The 11,965-nt window shown below is 43.7% G+C and overlaps 1 long non-coding RNA gene across 2 annotated transcripts in view; it reads left to right on the forward strand.

Moving 5' to 3' along the window:
* LOC144772115 (uncharacterized) overlaps positions 1-9,294 on the forward strand; it is a 179,854-nt gene extending 170,560 nt beyond the window's left edge. For both annotated transcript variants that reach the window (XR_013599650.1, XR_013599651.1), the window contains one exon: positions 8,734-9,294. This is a non-coding gene — a long non-coding RNA (uncharacterized LOC144772115). The remainder of the gene's footprint in view (positions 1-8,733) is intronic.
* Positions 9,295-11,965: the final 2,671 nt, after the last annotated feature.

Here is an 11,965-nt window from a genome sequence, read left to right on the forward strand (position 1 = left end):
TTTGCACAACTTGAAACAAAATGTTCTTCTCTTTATGTTTGTGGCCACAGGTTGACCCCGAAGTGCAAGAGTACCTTTGAAAAAGACTTTGTGACAGACAAAGGTAAATATTCTATCGCCGTATCCAATGTTAGGTGAAACGAAGGAGAAGGGATTCATACTCAATTGCCTCTTTCATTGCACCTAGTACAGCCCTGATGAAAATCCCACGAAACATGTAACGGGATTGGAAACACGTCGGCTTTTCCACAAGAGATTCCTCCATAATACTCACAAAGGGCGATTAAATGTATAGTGTGCAGCCTAGTGGAGGCCACTTTTAAGAAATTATACCCCTCAGGAAATATCCCTTGTGAGAACAGTCCTAACGTATTAAGGCATAAATAAGTAGTTGTTGGGACTGATATAACAAATAACACTGGTGTATTCCTGTCATGTATCAATTTGTTTGTATGATATTGTTAGTAATTGTCTAGCTACACATTCATGTATATATTGTGTTTTTGAATATTGTTAATCATTTTCAATTGTTTTTTGTTGTGTGTCATGCTTAGACATATGAAAGTTGCAAATGCAATATAATATGTTGTAAGTAATCGCGATAAAATTCGTGCAGGCCTATGAATCAACTGATCTAGGCATATAGTCTGCCTAAATAAACAGCAGCAACTAAAAGTTGAGACCAGGTCATTCGTTTTTTTGATACTTTAAGAAAGTAGGCATTTTCTTGCCTCAGCTGGGGTGTGAGTTGACTGTCTGGCTTTAGAGTGACAGGGGTTGGGGAATGTTCATTCACTCTAGGCAGGCAGTATGGGTTTGAGGTGTGTCCCGCCTTTCCTAGATGAGTCAGGGCTAGGCTCAATAGACCTGGGCTGCATTTAGAGTAGTGGGAGGAGATTTTCTTGTACCTAAATAGGCATGGTCTGCCTTAAATAATGCTGTCTCCAGCTCATGCCAAGAATCTGGGCCAGGGAGGACAGAACTGGTTTGGACTAAGCACAGAGACTATCTGGCACATGAGAACAAAGAGGAAATGTGGTATAAATATTGGGGCCCAGACCCCAGGACTTCAGAACTCTTTTGGACTCAGAAACCTGCCAAGAAGAAGAGCTGGAGAAGCTGTGAGGAGGAACTACCACTTTGCTGTGTGCTTTGCCATGTTGGCCTGCAGTGGCTGCTTCTGTCTTGGGCAAAGAAAGGGCTGGACTGTTCTGCAACCTCTTTTTTTGAGTTTCTCCAAGGGCTTGAGATAGATCTTGCCCCCTGTTCAAGAAATCTCAGAAACAGCAAAGACTTTAAGTTCATCTACTATCATTATTACGGGGAACTGTGTGTTTTGGGCTGCAACTGGAGAAAAAACAACCAGACACCTTCACTGATGCCACTGCCTGCTCTATGTCCTGAAGGCACCACAGAGGACACCACTGCACTTCACACTGCAACCCTGGTCTCACCAGTGATGATGTCTGACACCGCCATCGAGCTACTGCTTGTACCGCGACCTGGATGCACTGCACTTCATCCTGCCTTGCCTAACACCACCACCTTGGTATCCTCGACAATGCTGTTCCATGCTGAGGTTGACGTTGCTACTTGTACCGTGGTTCAAGGGTACACCACCCTCATCCTGCACTGCAGCCTTGGCCTACTGACACTGGCGCCATCGACTCCAGTTCATCAGCTGACGACAGTGCTTCGGTAATAACGACGCCGCTGCTTGCACCGTGACCTGTCAGTACAGCAATGAGCCTTTCATCCCTTCGCACTTCAGCCCAGGTATCACCCACGCCAATGGATGACTGTCACTGAGCCACTGCCTACACCGTAACCTGAGGGCACCGCATGCAGCACCGCTGCACTTTGCACCACAGCCCGATGCCTGCCAACGCCGGATCTCCTGACTTTCACCGCAAGGAGTTTGATCTGAAACACATGTGACTTCAAGGGCTCGAGAACTGTAAGGTGGAGTTATTTTATCAATTTTGGTCTTGTTTGCACAGATAAAATATTAGATATTTTTCTAAAACTTGTGTGATGTCCTTTTGTTGTGTTTTCACTGTATTAATGATGGTTATGTGCAAATGCTTTAGACAGTGTCTCGCAGATACGCCTGACTGCTCGTGCCTAGATACCAAGGGGGTGAGAAGGGGTTATTTTAGAATTGTATCCCCCTTATCCTGACTAGGAAGAAGGGTCCCTACTTGGACAGGGTAACAACCTGTTAACTAGAGACCCCCATTTCTAAAAAGCAGTCCACAGACCAGCAGGATCACGGGGGATGAAGGGTGTGATAAGGAAAGTGATAGGAGGATGAGGGTTGTGAGCAGGGTTGCTAGGTTGTTGCTAAGAGGGTGTTCAGCAGGTGTAGTTGGAAGAAGTGTCAGCATGCTTAGAGTGCTAGCAGCGTGCAGCACATAGATGTGGGGGGTCACTGTTGACAGGTTGGAGACTGGAGTGAGCGAGAAGGTCACTCTTTGGGCAGCAGATGTGGGAGGGGAGGGTGTGCCATTGATCGAGGGAGGCAGGATAGTGTACATGAGTATCACCTGGCTAAGGCTGTTGCTGATTCTAGCACTGTGGTTATTAGTTCTTCAATGAGCAGCTGGTCGGGGCAGATCATCAGAAAGCTATAATACATGGTAAGTGCATGACTCCTCTCTTGGACAGGTGATTTGGAGCCGGCAGCAATGGTTAATGAGTTGAAATAAAGAAAGCGGTCATGGGATGAAGTGGTGGAGGTGGGTCTGGGAGATGCCGGAGTTTCCATGGTGGAGCAAAAGGGTATACGTGCAGTTTTGAAGGAGCTAGGGACACAACTCGAAATTGTGATTTGATCCTAAAGAATATTTTGCCAAATGCTCCAGGTTATGGTCAGGTGACTGAATAGGAACATTTCCATTGCTGTAAAGAGAGATGGTAGCTTCAACCATGAAGATCGGTGAGGGATTTATAGAGATCTGTAAGCCATGTGGTGTGTTCCTAGATGCATTAATCCTGAGCGTTGAGGAAAAGGCTCTCCTCCATTGTGCTCTTCTCTTGGTGAAAAAGATTAGGTCAGTCACTATACATCCTTTATTGGGACAAAAGTAGGAATCCAAAATGACCGTTTCAAGGTTTTAGTATTTATTTATTAGTAGTTTATTTATAGAGTTTTTAGTTGTGTTTTTAGTTCGGTTAGGGGTGTATATAATCTTGAGTATAGATCAGCCTACTTGTGTCAGTAAGATATCACTAGGATTTAAGTTGAGTAACTCCATAGTGGCATCTGGTAAAAACTAATTATGGCCAACTGAGAAGTGCATCAGGTTATACACAAATGGCCAGTGCTTTAATAATCCAACACTGCCTCATGTGTTCCTTAATGCACACCAATTGAGTAATTGGGTCAGTTCCTTATCACTTCCTTAATAGTCTGAAGTTATCCTAGGTAGAGAGGCTGTCTAGATGAATAATTTGCTGTAGGAGGTGTTAGGTGGTTTTTACCTCGTATGTTATACAATACTGAGTATAGAGAGGTACAAACAGGGTGATGTGATTTGGAATTGGCAGGGAACCAACGCCCGCTAAAATAAATAAACATATAAAACAACCGAAATATTAACAAATGGTAGCAAGGAAATGTTGGGGAATCAACCGCAACTACAATTATAAAACTGATAGACCTTTGGAATGAGGGATGGGGCAGTTGTTCAGTTAGTCAGGTTAGTGTCTTTTAAAAATTACTGAAGCTGCAAATACATTCATTATAAATGTGAGGAAATAGGACCCAATACTGTTGTTATATGGACACTTCTTTGGGCTCAGGTGTAGTTACCTTGTTGGTAAGCATAGAGTCCTTCTTTCAATTTCGCATGCCTGCATAGCCAAGTCCTATGAATGAATGAATGAACCAAATGGCATTTTTATAGCACACTACTACTCCGAAGGATTGTTTCAGAGCTGACTGAATACAAGGAAAGCCTGCTTATGCAAAAACGTGATTGTATTATTCATGTTGCTGAAACAGCTGTGTTTTTAGTTTTTTCCTAAAGACAGGGAGCTCTGGAATGGACCAGAGCTCTTTAAAGAGTTTTTTCAAGATATTTGGGCCAAGGAACGAAAACGATCTTCCATCTGTTCTTTCTCTGCAAATTTTTGGAATCCTGGCTAGACTGCTGTGTGAGGAGTGCAGTTCTTTGAGGGGTGAATACGCACATACCCTCTCTGTTGGACTTGGCCCTTTTTTTAGGGTTATCCCAAACTTTTGCTTCTTCCTCTTTTTTTCTGACCTGTGTTGTTGACTATAGGACTCTGGGCACTTTACCATGGCTAATCAGTGCTAAAGTGCATATGCTCTCTGTGTACATTGTTGTTACAATTGGTTCTCCCTGATTGGCATATTTGATTTACTGGTAAGTCCCTTGTAAAGTGTGCTGAGTATGCCAGGGCCTGTATATCAAATGCTGCTATGGGCTTGCAGCACTGATTGTGCCATCTACATGAGTAGCCCTGAAAAGATATCTCAGGCCTGCCACTGTAGTGTCTGTCCGCCATTTTGAATTGCCGTGCCAACCTGGCAAGTGCAGCCACTTGCCAAGCCCTAACCTTCCCTTTTTGCACATGTAAGGAACCCCTTTGGTAGGCCCAAGGTACCCCTGTGGGCAGGGTGCAGTGTATGTGAAAGGTGGACATGTACTGGTGTGTTTGACATGTCCTGGTAGTGAAATACTGCCAATTTTGTTTTACACTGTTGAATGGCTAACTGTCCCATAGGATAGAATGGGAAATACTTTGTAACATCTTACAAGTATAACTTCCCATTGGGACAATATCTAGATATAAAGTTTAGGCTCTCTGAACTCAAAATTTAAACAACCTGTCTTTTATTAAAGATGGTTTTAAAGTGTGTGTTTGGAAATACCACCTTTAGAAAGTATGTATTTTCTTGTTTAACCTTTTCTGTGTGCCTCTGCCTGTTTGTGTATTGACTGTCTGGTGTTGGTGTGACAGGGGTTGGGGATGTGCATTCACTGTAGACAGCCACTGGGGGTGGTTGGGGTGTGCCTGGCCCTTCCTGGATGACTCGGAGCTCAGCTAAATGGGGCTTGGCTACATTTAGAGTAGTGGGAGAAGATTTTCTTGCACCTGAATCGGACTTGTCTCCCTGGCACAATGATGTCTCCACCCTGTGTGGTCATACTGCACAAGTGAGGCCAGAACTGGTTTGGACAGGGCTCAGAGATTCTTGTACAAAGAGAACAAAGTCAAAATTGGGTATACCTGGTAGACCTTAAACCCCAGAACTTAGATTACCTCTGGACTCAAGAGAAAGCTTTGCAAAGGAGAAGAGCTAAAGAGCTGGAAGGAGGGAAGAGTACTGTCCCTATGCTGTGTGATGAATGAGGTTGGCCTGGAGTTGCTGTTTCTACCAAGGAGAAGAAAAAGACTTGAACTTTGCCTTAAACGTGCTTGAAGAAGATCTCCAAGGGCCTATGTGTGCTGTCCTCCTGTTCTGAAGTCTCAGTGAAACACAAATACTTCACCCCAGCTCCCCTGAAATCTGCTGCTGGGAGTTCTGACCTGACAGGTAGTGCCTGTTCCAGTTCTAGGCTTCTGGAGTTTGTTCCTGCAGATTAGGATCTGGAAGAGAAGAATGACTGAAGAAATCGACGCATCGGTCTTTTTGCTGTGCGAGAAGAATCTCTGCACATCGCTGCACCGCTGCCAAACTGACCCAGCGCCTGTCGCAGTTGCAAGAATCAATGCATTGTGAGGGTCGCAGCTGAAGAAAATCACACAGCGCCACTTGTCATCACTGCATCGATTGCCTCTGCACCTCGGATTTTCATGCATTGTACCTGTGTGACAAGTTTTCCTGATGCATAACTCGCAGACCAGAATCGTCATGGAGTCGATGAATCAATTCCCCCTACAGACCGGATTCGATGCATCACTTCTCCTACGTGCAGCTGAACTGTTGCATCATCTCTCCAAGGTCTTAGGAACTGACGCTCCTCTTTGTTTCTTGATGCTTCTCATCTCTGCTGCTATTTGGCCTTGTGAATTTTGACACATTTAAAGGTACTTTGTGAGAAATCACGCATCCAATGTTTTCTATTGACCAAGTTATTTGAAACCTTTGACAAGTCATATTACTATTACATGTATGTTGTATTTTTGTTATTTTGGTCTTGTTGAGTTTAGATAAAGAAACATATTTCTCCTAAACTGGTTTATTACTGTGTATTTTGAGTACAACAACTTTACACGTTGCCTTTGGGATAAGCCTGTCAGCTCGTTCCAAGCTACCCAGGGTGTGAGCAGGGGTTATCCAAAGTGTGCTTTCCCCTTCCTCTGACTAGAAGCAAGGGTCTCTATTTGGACAAAGGTACCTACCTCTGCCAACTAGAGACCCTCATTTCCAACATTGGTGGTCAGCAGTGAGAATTTGAACTAGTAATTGTACTTGACCCACAGTGATTGGTGTACATCACTAGTCAGTAAATTAGTGCAAACTACTATGCAACCACATTCAGGTTTTATTTTTGGTTCTATTTTTTATCTGAACCTTGAAGTATCCACCCACCATGCCTCTAAATGGTAAACCAACAAGTGAGGTTGCAGATTTGGAGTTCGAAATTGAAATGTTAAGTAGTTGCAAAGTAGATCAACTGAAGCAGTTCTGCAGGAGCTTTTGGATGTCCCTTGAGGAGCAACTCTAGGAAGGAGGAGCTACAGTATGCCTTAGGGGCCTGGTGGGATGCCGCCAGAGAAGCTGGGGAGACAGATGATGCAGATGTGGATGGGGGGTGCCAGAGGGTAGCTTCAGATCCCAGAATATGACTGATGGGAGAACAGCCTCTGTGGCTGGCAGCAATCCATCTTCCAGGAGTGTTTCTCCAGAGGATTCCGAGGAAAGCAAAATGCCAAATATCATGAGTTGGAGGTCCTGAGGCTCCAAGCAAAGGCAGCGGAGAACAAGAACGCTTATGCCTTGGAAGAGAAGAAATTGATCTTGGTGCATGAGATGAGAATGAGAAAGATTGATGAGGAGCTGAGAAGGCTTGAGGCCATGAGTGTCTTATCGTATCCAAAAAAAGGAAATGTGTGCAGCTCATGAAGTGAGATTTGCTGAGCTGGAGGTGGAGTCCAGCTCCGATGGTGGCAGCAAAAAGACCATATTTAGTGCTGAGAGAGAAGTACACACACACACACACACACAGATGTGGCACCTGACTTCAACATACACCAGCTGGTTTAGGTTTATGAGGTAGCTCCAGTGGTACACAGTGCTCCTGAGCTGGATTGGGGAACTGGCACAGTGGCTCATACTCCTGGTGGAAGGAGGGACATTCTACTGACTCCAGATGAGAGGGAGATGGGTTCCCCCATTGTAAACGTTCTGGTACGTATGTGTGGAGACCACCCATTAGAGTGTGGGTTGAGTGACAAAAACAGTCTGACCCTGTTTTGCTAGTCTCGGGAGGGTGATGTGAGGTACTTGTGTGAGGCACTGGATGCTGAGACAAAGAGTAGCTTGGTCAGTACTTGTGTGGGGGCTGTGCGACTTAATTGTTGGAGAGCATAATATAAGTATCTGTTTTCCAGAGATATACCAAAAGCCTGTGAGTTATCTGACCCCTAGGTGAGCGAGCTCGTAAGATGCTAGTGGGGGCACAGGAGAGCAGAAGCAACCCTTGAATGTTGCCTCTACACGGCTTGTAGAGTTCACAGGAGAGGGTTGCAGCTCTCCATAAATTGGCCAAAGCAAGAAACTGAGGCTGAGCAGGAATGCAAAAATCCCCCAAGGGAAAGGGGTACAGCTGTATCAATGGGTCAGGTGATGGGATCCCAGGCTGGTCATCAGCATAACGAAGGCGAGTGATATCAGACATCTCAACAGCAGAAAAAGGCACAAAATGGGAGCACTCACTGCACAGCAAATTCCACCCAGGAATCAGCCGTCCACACACCGGGGCAGCCAAATATTCCAGCAGTATTAAGGAAAAGGCAGGCAGGTCAGCAGCTGGCCCCACTCTCATCATGAGATCATCTGTGTGGTCAGAGCAAATCCCACCTGCAGCAATAGTAAGGTGTCTCCCAGCTCCCTGCCTGAGACAAAGCAGGCAATCCATGACTGTGCATTCAACACTTAGGAGCAGAAGGGAAATTCAGGTCAGACAGATACAAGAAGCTGCAAATCAAGTCGCTTGGATTCCAGGTGATGGAGAGGGTAACAGATTTCACCCGTAAGTTAAATCCGTCTTGTAGGTAGAATTTGTTTTGATAAAATGAGTTCTAGGTGTAATGTTGTGAAATGATAACTGGAGAAGGAGTGGATAACAGGGCATAAGCAAGGATATTTAAAGATATAAGATCCCAAGCACTGGAGCTATTTTATGGAGCTCCATCTCGACAGCCATCTCAGGCAAATTTCCTCTCTATTTGTCATGCAGAATCAAGCAATGCAAGCAGGTCCTAATCATACATTGAATGGGTGGCAGAGGACTATGTAGAAGTTCTACACAAATGGAAATGGTAAAAGTTAAAGATTACATCACTATGACCTTACCGTGTCACAGTGCTGTTTATTAATATCTGCTGAGAGTACAAATTGAGTAAACCGACTCTGGTTATATTAGCGCTAACGGGATGCAACCGGAAAAATACACATTTAAGGTTGGCAGTGGTTAGTAGTTCATAGGTCTTAGATGCTTAAGTTCAAGAGCTCAATGTTTTTATCCTTTTTTGCAGGTGTGGCTATAGTTGTAGCAGACATTTAGAGAAGACTGTTGCTCTGAAGAAGCCTGTGGGGACGCAAGGCAATCCAGCAGATAAGTTAAGCCCATCTGCGACACATCTGTGCAATACATTTTGCTCTGTGTTAATCTTGTTATTTTTCTTATAGTTTGGAAATCCCATATCCAGCTGGGTAGACTGATGCTGTGGACAGATGGGAGTGGCAATGTGGAGCGGCTCACCAAGGGAGCACACAGGACCCAATCCTCACCGATCAGAATCCTTAAAGGCAAGTGGGGCTTATGAATTTGAGTGCAGCTTATCTTGAAATCTATTCCAAAGATGGCTATAATTCTCACAAGAACTCAAGTTCTCATGAGATGCAGAGGACTTTTCCCAGACCTGGAAGAGGTTTCCTAGTTGGGACTAGCTGGTCCGAAATCTGGAGTGAGGCTCAAAGGACATTGTGTTGCTGGGGGTGCACATGCTGGATTGATGTCACCCCGGAATCCCAACACCAGTGCCATCAGACTGAAACCAAGAACATGGAGGGAATGGGAACCATACCACACAACACATAGCCCTCAATTCAACTGTGATATTGAATTGAGTGAGGAATGGGTGCACCAAATGCCTTTTCACATGTGTAAATGGCAAATAAAATTATGTCTTGACGCTGGTGTCCCATTACTATCTCAGCCATGGTGGTAGTGGTTCTCTCCAAGAGGCCTGGATTAAGAAATGTGTTGCCCATGGTAATATGAGAACTCCCCACTCTCCTTGCCATAAGGTGAGCTATTGATGTTCAAATTAAAGTTTAGGCTTTAATTCCTTTGGGTAGGAAGATGACAAAGGGCCTCATGGGTAAAGGTAAAGGTTTGCAGGAGGGATCCCATAGACCCTGTGACCTTGAGTTAATGAGCACTTAGAACAAGTAGGATGCTTTCTCTCCACCGAAACCTCTTCTGATGCATCCCAGAGAACTCCTGTCCATCACCAAAGTTAGCCCTGTAAACCATGATGCCCTAACAATTCTGACCTATCAATGTGATTTCCACCTTAATCAAGAAGTAATAATTTCTTGCATATTCACGTTCAAGTCTCCTTAGATCCTATGGACTCTGACTATAGTAGTAGGTGAGCCATAATAGTCATTCAACTATTTCCAAATGCATTAATGGGTGTCATAATCCCTCACCTGACTTCTCTACATAGTTTTGGTGAGTACCAATCATTATAGTTTGCCAAAAAATATTCTTCTACTGTTGAATCTATTTACATGTTTCCTCATCTTAGTATAATATTAAACAGTAAACAAATCAGTCAATACACCCACAGATGGCACATGTGTAAGGTAGAATACTGACACCTGAAAGGGATGAAAATAAATACTAATCATATTATTGGGAATTCAGCAAATTGAAATCATTGGTATGTGTCCAATTTTAATCCATGTTTATTGTGCCAATGATTCCGCAAACTATGCCTTACATGTAGTAATTCATTAAATGCATGTTTTCATTTAAATATAAGCAATTTGTACAAGATGTAAAACCTAATTACATAAGAACTAACCCTAAATGTGTTAATCGAGAAAACTCGATAATGGTGTACAGTACAATCTGTGCTAATTCACAGAAAAATGCCTACATAGGTTCAACACATACTATCAGACCCTATAGGTCGCATTGTTAAGATGGATCAGTTGTCTTGCTCATTTGTATCTGTTTACTGGTATAGTGTCCTTTATTTTAACATCTCCTTTTATTCCTAAGGTAAAGTATTGAGTACCTTCGGCATGGGTGCCAAAAACAGCACTGTCATTGTTACATCTGAATTTGAGCTGATCTGCTTTCCTGGGCTTCAGAGCTGGCAACTCTTGCTTTCGGTGCCTCTTACTCTTCTCCTTTTGCTGACTGTTCCTGCAAACATCACAGTTGTAACAGCAATCTACTTATCACCACAACTTCACCATCCACAGTACTTCTTTCTGTGTGCACTCTTTTTGGTGGATCTGCTTCTCAGTTTATCAATTTCACCCAGAGCCCTGACCATACTATGGTTTAATCAGAAGACCATTAGTGTGGCTGGATGCTTCACTCAAACCTACCTGGTATATTTTAGCCAGGGGATGGAGTCAGCACTCCTGCTGTTCCTTGCTTATGATCGTTATATTGCCATATGCAGACCTTTACATTATGCATCCATTATATCCAAGAAACTGGCAGCCCAAGCAATAACAGTTACACTTTTATTTAACTTCTCTCTCTTCTTGCCCTTTCCTTTCTTGGTTTCAAAGCTGCAATTCTGTGTGAGAAACACTGTGCAACATTGTTTTTGTGAATTCCTAGACTTGGTAAACATTGCATGTGGGAACACTAGTCTCTACTATGTTTATGCCTTAGCTTTGGCCAGTGTTATGGCAGGCATTCTTACACTTGGACTGGTCTTCTCCTATACCATGATCATCCATGCTGTGCTAAGGCTGGCTTCTGCTGAGTCAGCACTTAAAGCCTTCAGCACTTGCAGCTCCCACCTGCTTGTGACAGCTGTTGTTTACTGCTTTGTGATTTTCGCAGCAATTTCAACCAGGATGAAGGAGTTTATTCCACGATACGTCCATATCCTACTTTCTATGCTCCGCTACCTGAGCTCACCGGCTCTACACCCTCTTGTTTATGGTATTAGAACACAAGATCTACGCGTAGCAATCAAAAATCTGTTTAGAAAATCAAAACAATTGTATGGTTGTAGATAGATGAATTTAGTGCTTCTGACCATGCCATTAAAGAAGAAGATACATGAAGAAAATGGTGATAGCTAATGTGACAAATACTGCAATCTTTCTTTGAGGAACACTCTTAAAAAAGGACTCTAAAGGGGAAAATGACCAACATACGTTTAACAACCATACATATTTATTAGAAGAACAAAATTCTAGGAGCTACTTTTGGAGCTCTGGATGCCAAAGATGCGAACACAAAGCACTGACCTCTTCTAAGTAAGGTGACCACCTTGCACCTGGTCATTCTGGACACTGTCTAGTCCTCAACATTTAACCTAAAAACCATTTATTCAAGGTTAGTTGAATGGAAGCACAGCAAGACGATTACACTGAGAATGCATTAGTCACACAAAACTAAAGTTCCGGAAATAGAGTCCTTAAACAATCTGGGGGCAGTGAGCACACCATGCCTCAAGAAGTGACGGATTGGGGCGTTAGCCTTCCTAGCTTAACAATGCAGTC

This window comes from Lissotriton helveticus, chromosome 8 (genome assembly GCF_964261635.1).
Source record: "Lissotriton helveticus chromosome 8, aLisHel1.1, whole genome shotgun sequence".
NCBI classification, from domain to species: Eukaryota; Metazoa; Chordata; class Amphibia; order Caudata; family Salamandridae; genus Lissotriton; species Lissotriton helveticus.